The 13,898-nt window shown below is 32.2% G+C and overlaps 1 protein-coding gene and 1 non-coding gene across 2 annotated transcripts in view; both read right to left on the bottom strand.

Moving 5' to 3' along the window:
• The window catches only part of LOC130441275 (cysteine-rich motor neuron 1 protein), a 191,371-nt gene that overhangs the window by 110,188 nt on the left and 67,285 nt on the right, over positions 1-13,898 (bottom strand). The gene's annotated exons all lie outside the window — the stretch shown is intronic.
• Trnas-aga (transfer RNA serine (anticodon AGA)) lies at positions 10,808-10,889 on the bottom strand. The gene has a single exon. It is a non-coding gene; the product is annotated as a tRNA-Ser (tRNA).

Here is a 13,898-nt window from a genome sequence, read left to right on the forward strand (position 1 = left end):
AGGATGTTGAAAAGGATCCACCCAGAAGCTAACCTGAAGCTTTATCAAAAAATCCTGAATGATTTTTCAATTTTTTCGTTTCTGGTTCCTCAAATACTTCCGTTTAATGCTTTTCTCTGATGTATAGACTTTTGAATTTGACTCTATTAGGTCTAATGGTACCCAGAGAGCTAAATTCCCCCAAAAATCTCAAATTACTGATTCATAATTAAGAATTTTCACTTTTTTTGTTTCGGAGTACTCAAAAACTTAGTGTCTATGCTTTTCTCTGATGTATAGACTTTGGAAATTTACTCTATCAGATTAAATGGTACCCAAGAGGAGCTAAATTCCCCAAAAAATTTCAAATTACTGATTCATAATTAAGGATTTTCACTTTTTTGTTTCGAAGTACTCAAAACTCAAAAAAATCTTAAGTTGCAGATTCATAATTGATAATTTTTACTTTTTTTGTTTCGGAGTACTCAAAAACTTAGTGTCTATGCTTTTCTCTGATGTATAGACTTTGGAAATTTACTCTATCAGATTAAATGGTACCCAAGAGGAGCTAAATTCCCCAAAAAATTTCAAATTACTGATTCATAATTAAGGATTTTCACTTTTTTGTTTCGAAGTACTCAAAACTCAAAAAAATCTTAAATTGCAGAGTCATAATTGATAATTTTTACTTTTTTTGTTTCGGAGTACTCAAAAACTTAGTGTCTATGCTTTTCTCTGATGTATAGACTTTGGAAATTTACTCTATCAGATTAAATGGTACCCAAGGGAGCTAAATTCCCCAAAAAATCTCAAATTACTCATTCATTATTAAGGATTTTCACTTTTTTGTTTCGAAGTACTCAAAACTCAAAAAAATCTTAAATTGCAGAGTCATAATTGATAATTTTTACTTTTTTTGTTTCGGAGTACTCAAAAACTTAGTGTCTATGCTTTTCTCTGATGTATAGACTTTGGAAATTTACTCAATCAGATTAAATGGTACCCAAGGGAGCTAAATTCCCCAAAAAATCTCACATTACTGATTCATAATTAAGGATTTTCACTTTTTTTGTTTCGGAGTACTCAAAACTCAAAAAAATCTTAAATTACAGATTTATAATTGATACTTTTTACTTTTTTTGTTTCGGAGTACTCAAAAACTTCATTTCTATGCTTTTATGTGATGTACAGACTTTGGAAATTCACTCTTTCATATGAAATGGAAGCCAAGGGAGCTAAATTTTATGGTTTTTCGTGTACAACTTCAAAAACTTTTCTTTTATATTGAATTTACAAGCATCAGGTGCTTGTATAACCAACATGAAATGTATTGATCGAGTTCAATACTTCAGCAGGCGTCAGTAACGAAGCAGACCGATAATTTTTGATATAGTGGATTAATTTCTTGAGAAATAATTAATTCTGTTTGTAATATGATCAGAATAATAAAAAAAATTGATGTAAAAGGCGTCATTAATTTGAAAAAAATGTTTAAAAAATAATATAAAGTAACGCTCCTAAACTTTTGATAACTTCACCAACAAATTCTCCTCACTCCATAATTTATCTCTTTTCACGGGAATTCGACATCTTCTCCGTGTATTTGTTTCACTCCAGATACTTCTTAACAAGAAAAGGACCCTTGAAATAGGTCTCGATACTTCGCCTCACGCGAGCTGCATCCCTAATTTCAAGACAACTCAGGAATTGATTCGGACACAGATTTATTTGTTGAGTCAGTCCCGTCTGTTTTGCTTAAATGGAAACTGAAAACAGATGGAGAAACTGACGAATTTATAACAATAAATAAGATGAAATTATATTAATTTATTAGATTTCAATACCGTGCTCATTATCAGCGAATTCAATCTAGACAATTCCAAAATTAACCACACTCCCTAAAATATACCTGCTCTAAGTTCAGAATTAGTTAAAGGCTCAATACTTTACAATGCGAGAAGATGCACAATCACTTGCCAATTGGAATCATATTTTCCCGCATTCCTGCAATAATTTGACGGAATATTCACTATAACTTTTTTACTCATTGTGGTTTTCTTCTGTATATTGAATTTTTATTTCATTTGGATCTTTATTTAGTTATTTTTATGTTTGTTTTATAGTTTTTACAAGCTTTTTAACAATTTTTGATGCATAGATGAGGTGCCCGGGGAAATCAAGATACTGTGGTGATGTGCAACATCAGTCTATTGAGTAAATTGAGAATTTCGAAAAGTTAGTTGTCTTGTTCTATAATGAAGTATATGAACTGAACCAAACTTGACGAGATTGTCTAGGTGAGATCTAAAGACATGACATTGGATTGGTAAATCACCAGAGTCGATAAATTAAATCATGTGTCATTAATAGAAGCAAAAACTTCCAAGGGAATATGAGTAAGATCGCATCAAGCAGGATTCTATCTGGAAATTGACTGACGGTGGAACTTGTAGTCTTCATTCCAATAAAGGACCTGAACTTGAAGATGAAGATCTATTCCTTTGCGAATGATTTTGAGGATTGTTTCCTTGATTCTCTATTGATTTTTATGTTCAGAAACTATAACAACAGACAGATATTCGATTCAGCGTCATTGAAGTATTAAACCCGTGGATTGTAAATTTTTCGTTTCAGTTGTATGTGTATACAATTGATTTTACAAAGCTGGGTGTTTCGTTTGTCATAATTAGTCAATATATGATAATAAATAAGGGTGTGAGGACAAAAAAAAAACTTACGGACTGTTTGTTTTAATTTAATTATTTGCACTTTAATCAATGGAACTATGTTTATAATTTTGACAACTGCCAACATCCTCAGTCAACGCATAGTTTACTTGCTGAGCTATTTAAAATTACGATTTTTGTGTTCACGCCCTTAAAACTCTATTAGACTCGCTTCAAAAGGTGTTTTGAAGTTTGCAGTTCCCAAAAATCAAATCTAGTAAGCATCCCTGTACATCTGTACGTATCTCCGTGTATAAATTCAATATTTCTCGGTTTCTATTTTTATAAGAAAGTTATCGAAAAATTTTGATCAATTTTGTTTGTTCGACTCTCACTTGCCATTAAAACATTTCATACGAAACGTGGATTTTGACTTTGAGGTGATTTTTTTGTATATAAATAATTCAATTCGCTTGATATTTGTATGCGTATTTATCGTATATCTGTTAATTAGATTTTTTGGCTGTACTGAAAACCGGTTTTGTAGACACTACTAATAAAACTCTCGTTGAATCAATAATCGCATATGACGCGAGCGAAAAGGCGCAAATATTGCATGTAAAACGCGTGTTCACTGACTGCTATTCAAGTTCAAGGTCAACTGTTACATCTCTCGTGTGTATAGGAGTTCCTATTCTCGTCGCACTCTAACATTGATTACCTATGTCTTCCTTTTATTTTTCATATGTACCCTTCGACGGTTATTATAAGAACTCAAAGGTCACGTGCAATTTGAACAGTGCTTGACGCTCGAGAGGAGAAACTGTTGGGAAATAGCTTTCGAGTCGAGATGTTTTTTTTAATTCCTTATATTTTTATTTAGTTAGTTATCATCGTTTCCCGACGAGATATCATCAAGACGAATCATGAAATACGCCGTTAAATAAATAAGGTGAAAATTGGATTGTTTAATTTAATTTATATGACATTTTCTGAACAGAGAATCTTTTCCATATGATATTTTCATTTCATTTTCTCGAAAATATCTGTATAAATATGATTTGACCATCGTTAGCTTGGTACTGATATACGCCAATCGATTAGAGGTATTGAAAGTTTAATATATTTGAATAAAAACCTTTTTGTGTTTTGTTTGGCAGAAAAAAAATGAGGCTAGTTGGTTAAATTAGGTTAGGTTAGAATTAGATTAGGTTAAATTAGTTTAGGTTATGTTAGGTTAGTTGGTGTGTTTCCATTGACTTGGACTCACTAAAAATTCGTGGAAAATCTGCAGTTCAGAATTTTCATCAGCTCTAGTTTCAGCTATGTTCAGGTATGATACAGAATTAATTTTAATGCTCTCCTCTGATGTGTAGATTTTGTGAATTGACTCTATCAGGTCTAATGGTATCCAGAAAGCTAAATACTCCAAAATCTTAAATTTCAAATTCATAATTGAGGATTTTAAATTTTTTTGTGTAGGAGTACTCAAAAACTTTGTTTCAATGCTTTTCTCTGATGTACAGACTTTGGAAATTGACTCTATCAGGGCTAATGGTATCCAGAGAGCTAAATTCCCCAAAAAAACTTAAATTACTGATTCATAATTGAGGTTTTTTCCTTTTTTGTTTCGGAGTACTCAAAAACTTTGTTTTAATGCTTTTCTCTGCTGTATAGACTTTGGAAATTGACTCTTTCAGGTCTAATGGTACCCAAGGGGTAAATTCCCCAAAATATTAAATTTCAGATTCATAATTGAGGATTTTCACTTTTTTGTTTTGGAGTACTTGAAATCTTCGTTTCAATGCCTTTCTCTGATGTATAGACTTTGGAAATTGACTCTATCAGGTCTAATGGTATCCAGAGAGCTAAATTCCTCAAAAAAACTTAAATTACTGATTCATAATTGAGGATTTTAACCTTTTTGGTTTCGGAGTACTTGAAATATCCGTTTCAATGCTTTTCTCTTATGTATAGACTTTGGAAATTGACTCAATCAGGTCTAATGGTATCCAGAGAGCTAAATTCCCCAAAAATCTTAAATTACAGATTCGTAATTGATAATTTTCACTTTTTTTGTTTCGGAGTACTCAAAAACTTCGTTTCAATGCTTTTCTCTTATGTATAGACTTTGGAAATTGACTCTTTCAGGTCTAATGGTACCCAAGGGGTAAATTCCCCAAAATATTAAATTTCAGATTCATAATTGAGGATTTTCACTTTTTTGTTTTGGAGTACTTGAAATCTTCGTTTCAATGCCTTTCTCTGATGTATAGACTTTGGAAATTGACTCTATCAGGTCTAATGGTATCCAGAGAGCTAAATTCCTCAAAAAAACTTAAATTACTGATTCATAATTGAGGATTTTAACCTTTTTGGTTTCGGAGTACTTGAAATATCCGTTTCAATGCTTTTCTCTTATGTATAGACTTTGGAAATTGACTCAATCAGGTCTAATGGTATCCAGAGAGCTAAATTCCCCAAAAATCTTAAATTACAGATTCGTAATTGATAATTTTCACTTTTTTTGTTTCGGAGTACTCAAAAACTTCGTTTCAATGCTTTTCTCTTATGTATAGACTTTGGAAATTGACTCTATCAGGTCTAATGGTATCCAGAGAGCTAAATTCCCCAAAAAAACTTAAATTACTGATTCATGATTGAGGTTTTTTCCTTTTTTGTTTCGGAGTACTCAAAAACTTTGTTTTAATGCTTTTCTCTTATGTATAGACTTTGGAAATTGACTCTATCAGGTCTAATGGTACCCAAGGGAAGTAAATTCCCAAAAAATATTAAATTTCAGATTCATAATTGAGGATTTTCCCTTTTTTGTTTCGGAGTACTTGAAATCTTCCTTTTCTCTGATGAATAGACTTTGGAAATTGACTATCAGGTCTAATGGTACCCAGAGAGCTAAATTCCCCAAAAAATCTCAAATTACTGATTCATAATTGAGGATTTTCACTTTTGTTGTTTCGGATTACTCAAAAACTTTGTTTCTATGCTTTTCTGTGATGTATAGACTTTGGAAGTCTAATCTATCAGATTAAATGGTACCCAAGAGAGCTAAATTCCCCAAAAAATCTCAAATTACTGATTCATAATTAAGGATTTTCACTTTTTTTGTTTCGGAGTACTCAAAAACTTAGTGTCTATGCTTTTTTTTATGAATAGACTTTGGAAATTGACTATCAGGTCTAATGGTATCCAGAGAACTAAATTCCCAAAAAATTTTAGATTACAGATTCATGATTGAGGTTTTTTCCTTTTTTGTTTCGAAATACTCAAAAACTTTGTTACAATGCTTTTCTGATATGTAAACTTCGGAAAATGAAGTATCTGAGACAAACCATAGTTAGTATGACAAAAAACCTGGTAGCAAAGTACTGATGCTTTAACTAGCATCCTGAAAGTGCAATTTTGAAAATTGCGAACAATTTTCACTTTCACGGAGATTGTTGCGAGAAACTGATGGTGAGATGGATTGTTCCGCTACAAGTTTGTATCATAATTAGACATGTCAACACCGTTCCATAAGAGCAACGTAGAACGATCAATTCCGAGGTACACCAGCATTTTTTTTGTTAGAAGTTTTCGAAAAAATTAGGCAAACCAACTGCAGACGAATCATTCTCCACCACGACAATGCGTGCTCTCACACATCAGTTCAAACAAAAACGTTTTTGAACAGTCAAAACATCGAATTGATGAGTCATCCGCCGTGCAAACCTTGTTTGGAACCCAATGATTTCTTCCAATTTTCGCAGATTAAAAATAAATTCTGTTTTTCTACACCCGAAGAAGCGGTTGATGTCTTCAAATCGGATGTTTTGTAGGTACCTTAATCGAAATGGAAAAAACGCGTGTATTGATCTTAATTTTGAATATTTTGATAAACAATAAAACCATATCCAATTATAAATATTTGCTAGTTACACAATTAGCAGTGACCCCAATACCTATCAATTTAACCGAATTGGCTTTGTTTCAACTAACTGCAATCAAACCTCGTTTTCAACAAGGTTTTTAAAAATATATTTGGCCTGCAGACGTGCAGTATGACTCATTGTTATGACATTATTTATTTACAATGTTTATCTCATCTCATCATCATCATTATTATTATTACTAACTTTTTTGTAATCAACCTCCAAAGTGATCCCGTAAAACTGTTAGTCACGATTTTATATAAATAAATATAAAGGTGAGAAATTTAATTAGTTGTGTCAAACGGAAGCTTTTTCCATATTTTTTATATCACACGATATAGTGAGATTAAATCTGCTAGAAAGTCATGTACAGATGGATCTGTACTGTTTCATGGCTCGAAATGAACTGACACAGACAAAGCTATTGATACCATACACAATCCGATCCTGTTAGGAGGGAGGAAGAGCCCATGAAACGTAACAAACAATTTGAATATATTTGTTGTTAAGATAAAGTTCATGGTCTTCAGCTGACAAATGAATGGACAAGTCCCAACTCGAGCCTCACGTTCCTGATTGATACAGTGAAGAAATCATAACAGAGTAGTACCTAAATCAGCAAAGTTAGAGGTGGTACTGTGGTGCAGATAGATGAGGCTTCATTTAGCAGACGCAAGATTTTTAAAGGCCAAAATGTTGGGGATTATCGAGGATGGTTCAGAAGATTTCATATCAGAAGTTTGTGCCGAGAATCGCCGAGATAGGGAGACCGGAGGAACGTACAAAAATATACACAGATGAGTGGCGTGCTTCCATGAGACGTTGTAACATGATCCAAAGTCGTATGTCAGGAATTTACGTTGGGTTAGTCACGTTCCAAGGAAGTTTTACCGGATGCTACAGCTGCGAGCAATTGGAACCGGATAAGAAAATTAGATACAAGATTGATTTGGTTTGTGTAAAGTTCCAGATGTTTTGTAACTGATAGACTAAACTTGAAAGGGAGACTAATAATGATTAAATGTTATATTTGGTCGTACGGAGCTGAAATTTGGAAACTGGAAGCTGATACAATCAACCGTATAGAAGCATTTGTAATGAGGTTATACAGACGAATACCACGAGTTGTTATGCAAGGAAATAAGCAGTCTAAAACAGGGAAAATGCGGTTCGCCAACTTTTGATAACAGTTAAATTCATATCTCGGTCATATTCTAAGAGGAAATTGTTCAAAAGCAATTCCTGTATTAAGAATATCCAGGAATGGATAGGTAGACATAAAATCGGACAATTGTCTTCCCGTTGGAATTGCTAACATCAGGGAGACACAATAAGAAGAAGAGATGTGATATTGAATAAGTATGGAAACTCGGGTGGAAATAGAAGCTGATTAGAAACATTTATACAAACGATTTAAAATAATCAGACAACGATTAAGACACGCGTCCATGTTTCGTATAAACATATCTTAACGTTTTCTTCTCTCCGGGTCATAATCGTAAATATGCGATAAAAAGTAATTACTTGGGTACAATAATAAATGTTTATTTCTGTGTAAATATTTTGTAACAAATCAAACAAGTTTTATGATAATATAAATTTTAAACTACCTTGGCAACTGACAAATCAAACAAAACAATCGTGTCAGAACTTTGTTTCTTCTATTAAATAACTTAACTGGGTTAACTATGTGCTATTGATGCAGTTCTGGTGTCTGTTTAAAAAAAATCAAAACGAGTTATGGAATATGAAGCTTCGGTTTCATATTAAATAAATTCTGCAATTAGCTTATAACCCCAATTTTGTAATCAATTATTTTCTATATATTTCTTTTATTAAATAAACGGATTGTCTCAAAAAATTACAAGTCTCTAATTCTATGAACTGCTTTAACTATTTTAACCGATAACTTTACTCAAAATAGGCGTCTTGAGGTTAAGAAACGGAAAAAAGTCGTTGGAGACCAGATCTGGTGGATACGGAGGGTTGTTAACCAATTCATGACTTATAGCTATGGCAATCACCGACGTGTAGTAAGGTGCGCTGTCCTGATGGAAAAGCTCTTACTTTTCCTAATAATGCGGATGCTTTTTTATTATTTTTCATTTATCTTATTAAGTAGTAATGCGTAATATTCCCCTGCTATCATTTTACCTTTTTTGTAGTCGATGAACACCGTGATTATCCCAAAGAATTTTGTAGTTGTGAATTGAGGTTTCATATTCTTAAACTACACCTGGAAAAAGTTCGTTCGAATACGCTTTTGGTCCAAAACGTTTCTTTTATCTCCCTAACCTGAATCCTGTTCACTTTTTCGACGATATTGCTGGTTGTAGCAGTTTTTAGCCATCCAGAACGCTCATCGTCAGTCAACCTGATATGAAGATCATCATCATTATCAAACAGCCAGTCGCATCCTCTGCTGTACATATGCTTTCCTTAATCTCCTTAGTCACCCAACTGGAAACCATTTTCTAAATATCATTAAACCAGCGTGTTGGTGGACGTCTCCTCTCGGTTTCCAGTCAATAATTTTTTTGGTTCATTCATTTGTCTGTTCTTCTGACCACATGGCCCGTCCAGTTCCATTTGAAGTTAACGTTTCCTTGTTCGAATACATTTGATACGATCATTTTTGGGACTTTACAATTCGATAGATGACTTCTGCGTCAATTTTGTGTTAAATGCTTTTTATTTTGAGAATATACGGTTGTGAAATAATCTATTAATGGCTAATTCCGCAGCAGAAGTATTTTGGAAGAAACCTACCGGAAATACTGTAATCAAGATAAAGATGCGTCAAGAAGGAATTGAAAGGTTTAGAACTGTTATGTTTTTGAACGAAATTATCGACAAATATGTACATTATGGTAATAGCTCGTTGAAAACTTGTTTTAAATAACTTTTTTGGCCGGTATCCAATGCCAACATCAATTGTTTTTATTTCAAACAATATATATGACCGTTTTTCGTTCTATAATCGAAATTTTTACTGTTATAAAATTGATTGCTTCGCGTAGGTTTTTAAGTTGGAATTTTATGATTTTCCGTAGGTTTGGAATTTTTTTTTGGGAGTGACCTTTTTAGATACTGTTGTACGAGTATGGCAATTCGGCATTATTTATTTTAGTGATTTAAGAATGTTTCTTTGTCGTTACTCATTGTAAGCAACATCATTTTTATATGTTTGTTTATTATATTAGACTAATTTATGGTCTATCCTTTCTCAGTTAATTTTACTTGGCAGGCAGTGTTAATTTATCATATCGCCACTACATGTTTAACAATTTATTTAAACATTTATATATAAATATACAGAGAGATAAAGAAAATTCAAACGAATATCTCCAAGTAAATTTAACATTGATGAAACTTAGCTAACATGAACTACCCATTTGAATATAAATTTCGAACAGTTTCCACACTGTTGGTTCCTCAACTGACTGTGTGTTAACCCACGAAGAGAAATTGCAAGTACTAGCTAATTTGTTCATTATTCTTTAACTGTGAATTGTTTTTTGGTGTTTATGATGGTAGTTTAGTCCCCAATTAGCCCTGTGAGACGCAAGAACGTTTTGTGATTTGTACTTTTTGGACTAAGACATCTTTTCGTGAAGTTGGTTCTCCCAAAATCAGTAGTCTATATATTTTGATGTCGAATTCAAGAAAAATCATTTAATTAAGTTGATACATTTAAGAGGCAAAAGGCAAATCCACTAGCTTTGCCGTTGTAATTCAAATATTTCTCATTACTAATAATTTAGCTGATTAATTTCATTTGGAATTTGTTAGACTATAATATGTTTTATGTACTTATGTAATAAGTACATAATCATGGCGTGTTTTTGAAATCGATTAATAAAAAGGGAAAATATGAATCGGCTTTTTGATATTTTCTTTTTTACGTGACGTCAAAGCAAGCAGACTAAACATTACGAATAAACAAAACTGCAATTTTCGTCGCATTTAGCGATTAAGTGAATATTGCACTTAAAAACAATGTCAGTCCCAAAATAATTGGTTATTTATGTGTTTACAGAATAAATTAGTCATTTTACTGAATAAACATTTTTCCTGGTCATACTTTTCACACTAATAAACTGTAAAGTTGATTTAAAACAAATTTTAGTACTGGAATATTCTTTATAATAATGTAAAAAGTTATTAACAATATAAAAAAAAACAAGTACTTTGAATGAAAATACAAAAATGTGAATTGAAATAAATAAAAATCGCAGTCAGTAGGATTCGAACCTACGCTCCCAGAGGGAATCTGATTTCTAGTCAGACGCCTTAACCGCTCGGCCATGACTGCTTACAAAATAAACATATATGAATACATTATCAACTTAATGAAACAATTGTTGTTATTAATAGAATTCTAGACACATGTTTCATTTACAACTAGCTAGGTTTGGTTTAATTTATTAGCTCAACAATTAGATCAACTTGTAATTTAATAGTAGATCAAATGAAAAAATGAAGAAAACATTACCACGCGCCTCAGAAGTTTTATAAAATCAACTCTCAATACGTCAGTATATATATATATATATATATATATATATATATATATATATATATATATATATATATATATATATATATATATATATATATATATATATATATATATATATATATATATATATATGTATATACCAAGTCAAGGAAAACTTGTTAGATTGGCGTAGATTCGAGTAACTCTTCATCGCTGATGTTTTCTTTTTTATAATAATTCATTAATTTAGACTTCAGACACTTCAGATAAAACAAATAATTTATGAAAATTAAAAATTTAAGGTTATGCAAAATCATCGAAGTGAAATTGTCAACTGTCAACATCGAAGTGGTTAGAGTCACGTTTAAAGAAGTTAAAGTTGTCTACTCCAGAGCGTCCCGAAAGTGTTTTGCAGTACGGAACTGTCATTTTCACTACATGGAACACTTAAAATGCAACTTTCGGTATGTGAATGAACAACTTTCAGATGGCGTCGACTATAAAATATATTAACTACACTCATTGTCAGATAAAAAATAGACAATTTTTTTGGTAGGAAGACGCCACTGGAACTGATACTACAATACATGTAATTTTTATTTGTAAAATTGTCTAATATATAAGCTTGAACGAACGATTTATTGCACACGTACATTTTTTTTAATCAACGGTTTTGGAGATACCTTCGAGATTTATAGGGAGATATCGATATATCTTTTGTTTATTTTTACAGCCAGATTACGTCCAGCGATAAGGTAACATTATACAATCGCGAGGCTACGAGGTGATGTCTAAAATAAATCAATAAACATTCGATTCTTTACAATAAATATTTTTAGTCGCTATCTTTTAGAAGGTGATTGGTTGAGTTTTGTTAAACGAAAGAATCGGCGTCAAAGTTAAAAATATCGAAAGCAAGATTCATTAAAAAAATTTCAATAATATCAAGATAAATTAATTTTTATATGGAATAAATGTTTTAATTTGCATTTATTTCATTCTATAATCGTATTAACTTGATTTTACAAATTTTATAATTACTTCGTAATTGTTGTGGAGAGTTATTTTGACTTTCTAACCCCTCTGCAAACAAAGAAGGTTTTTTTGTCCTGCCAGGTCTTAGAGCTAGTCCTTTGACGTACCTAAGTTTTTTGCTGAAACGAGCAGGAGTTTCTACAGTTGTAGCCTCTGGCATTGTCTTTAAGGTGGTAAATGCAAATCTCGAGGCGTCAGTGAGGTGCTAGTACAAAATAAAATGTAATTTCTCTTTGGTACTCTACTGGTAGTGAGAAAAGCAGAAGACCAACGAAAAGGATCTAATTTGGAATAGGAATTCTATACAGCATGGATCCAGTTACTGCAGATAAGCCAAAACCTTCGTAAGTGGGACAAAAACTTCAGACTTTCGACTGAAATACTACAGTTCAGTAGATAATACATCCTCAACAACTCCTATGAACTCGTGAAGGAAAATATGAGTTTGATCTGGTTGAAGAAGCCTACATGGTCTAGTGGATTCCAAAGGCATCTTCCAGGACCGATAAAACTTTTTGTGGTGTTTCCTCCATGTATTTTTGTTTATGATTGCTACCAGCTTCTTCTGAATTCTTATTCTTTCTAAATCTTCTCTATATGCTTGTAACCTTTTTCCCCGTGGATATCCTCTTTCTATTTTCGCTTCTTCTCCCCTCAATTTCCAACTATCTACGTCTATTTTGGTTTTAAGGCCGATCCAACAGAACCTTTTTGCTATAACCACATAACCCACCTCATCTTGACCATACAATACTTTTATCTCCACTCGTCTTGCGATCCTTCGAAAATCCTCCTTGGTATTTTCACTTCCGTATGTTTATTTTGTTTTCTTCTTTTTTATTATTCAACATTCACTGCCATATAGCATCGTTAGCTACGAAACTGTCTTGCGAATGAATATATGAATACGGTTTTCTTAAATCTATCAACCATTGAAGAACATAGTTTCAAAATGAAAATTATAATTGAGTCGTTCCGTTCCATCAAAATCTACTGCATTTTATTATCATATAATGGCAGATGCTTCATTTTGTCGCTGAAAATATATGAAGGCCTCCCATGTTGTTTTGAAAAAGTGAAGGTTTGGCATTCAAAAGACTTGTTCTTAAAATCTGATGTGAAGGTACACAAAAAATGTTAAATAATGCAACAGCAAAAAAAAAACAATCTTATGTCATTATTAAATATATATATAGAGAGAAAAATGGACGTGAAGTGACATGTCAATTTATTCGAGCACATACATTATATCACCCTAACCAGTTAAGGTAATCGAGTCTACTAAATTGATGCTACAGACATCTACAGGTCGGTATTAAAACTTTATTTGTATGAAGAACAGAGAAAAATTATAAGGAACGAAAACAAACAAAATAAAACACGAGGATCGCTACTTAAGTTTAAGAAATAGACAAATAAAAACAAATAATTATAATTGGATACGGCTTCATTATTTTTAGAGTATGATTAGTACAATTGCTTGCGTTTGAGGTACATTCAAAATATGTTATTTGAAAGCATAGACCGCTTCTATAGGTGTAGAAAACCATATGCTAAAGGAAGTGATAGATAAGACCCAAGAACCAAACATAGATACAGATATTTCCATTTATAGACTTACAACAAGCCTTTGACAAGTTAAGATTGAATAGGATTAGTAAACAAGGTGTAAGAAGACTGGTATTGAGACTTTCCTGAAAAGGGATCCGGAAAGCTTGTTTTCGATTTATTACTTTATCCTATACTTCAAATCAGGATATTCGCGTTATAATCCTCAATAGGAATCCG

This window comes from Diorhabda sublineata, chromosome 3 (assembly GCF_026230105.1).
Source record: "Diorhabda sublineata isolate icDioSubl1.1 chromosome 3, icDioSubl1.1, whole genome shotgun sequence".
NCBI classification, from domain to species: domain Eukaryota; kingdom Metazoa; phylum Arthropoda; class Insecta; order Coleoptera; family Chrysomelidae; genus Diorhabda; species Diorhabda sublineata.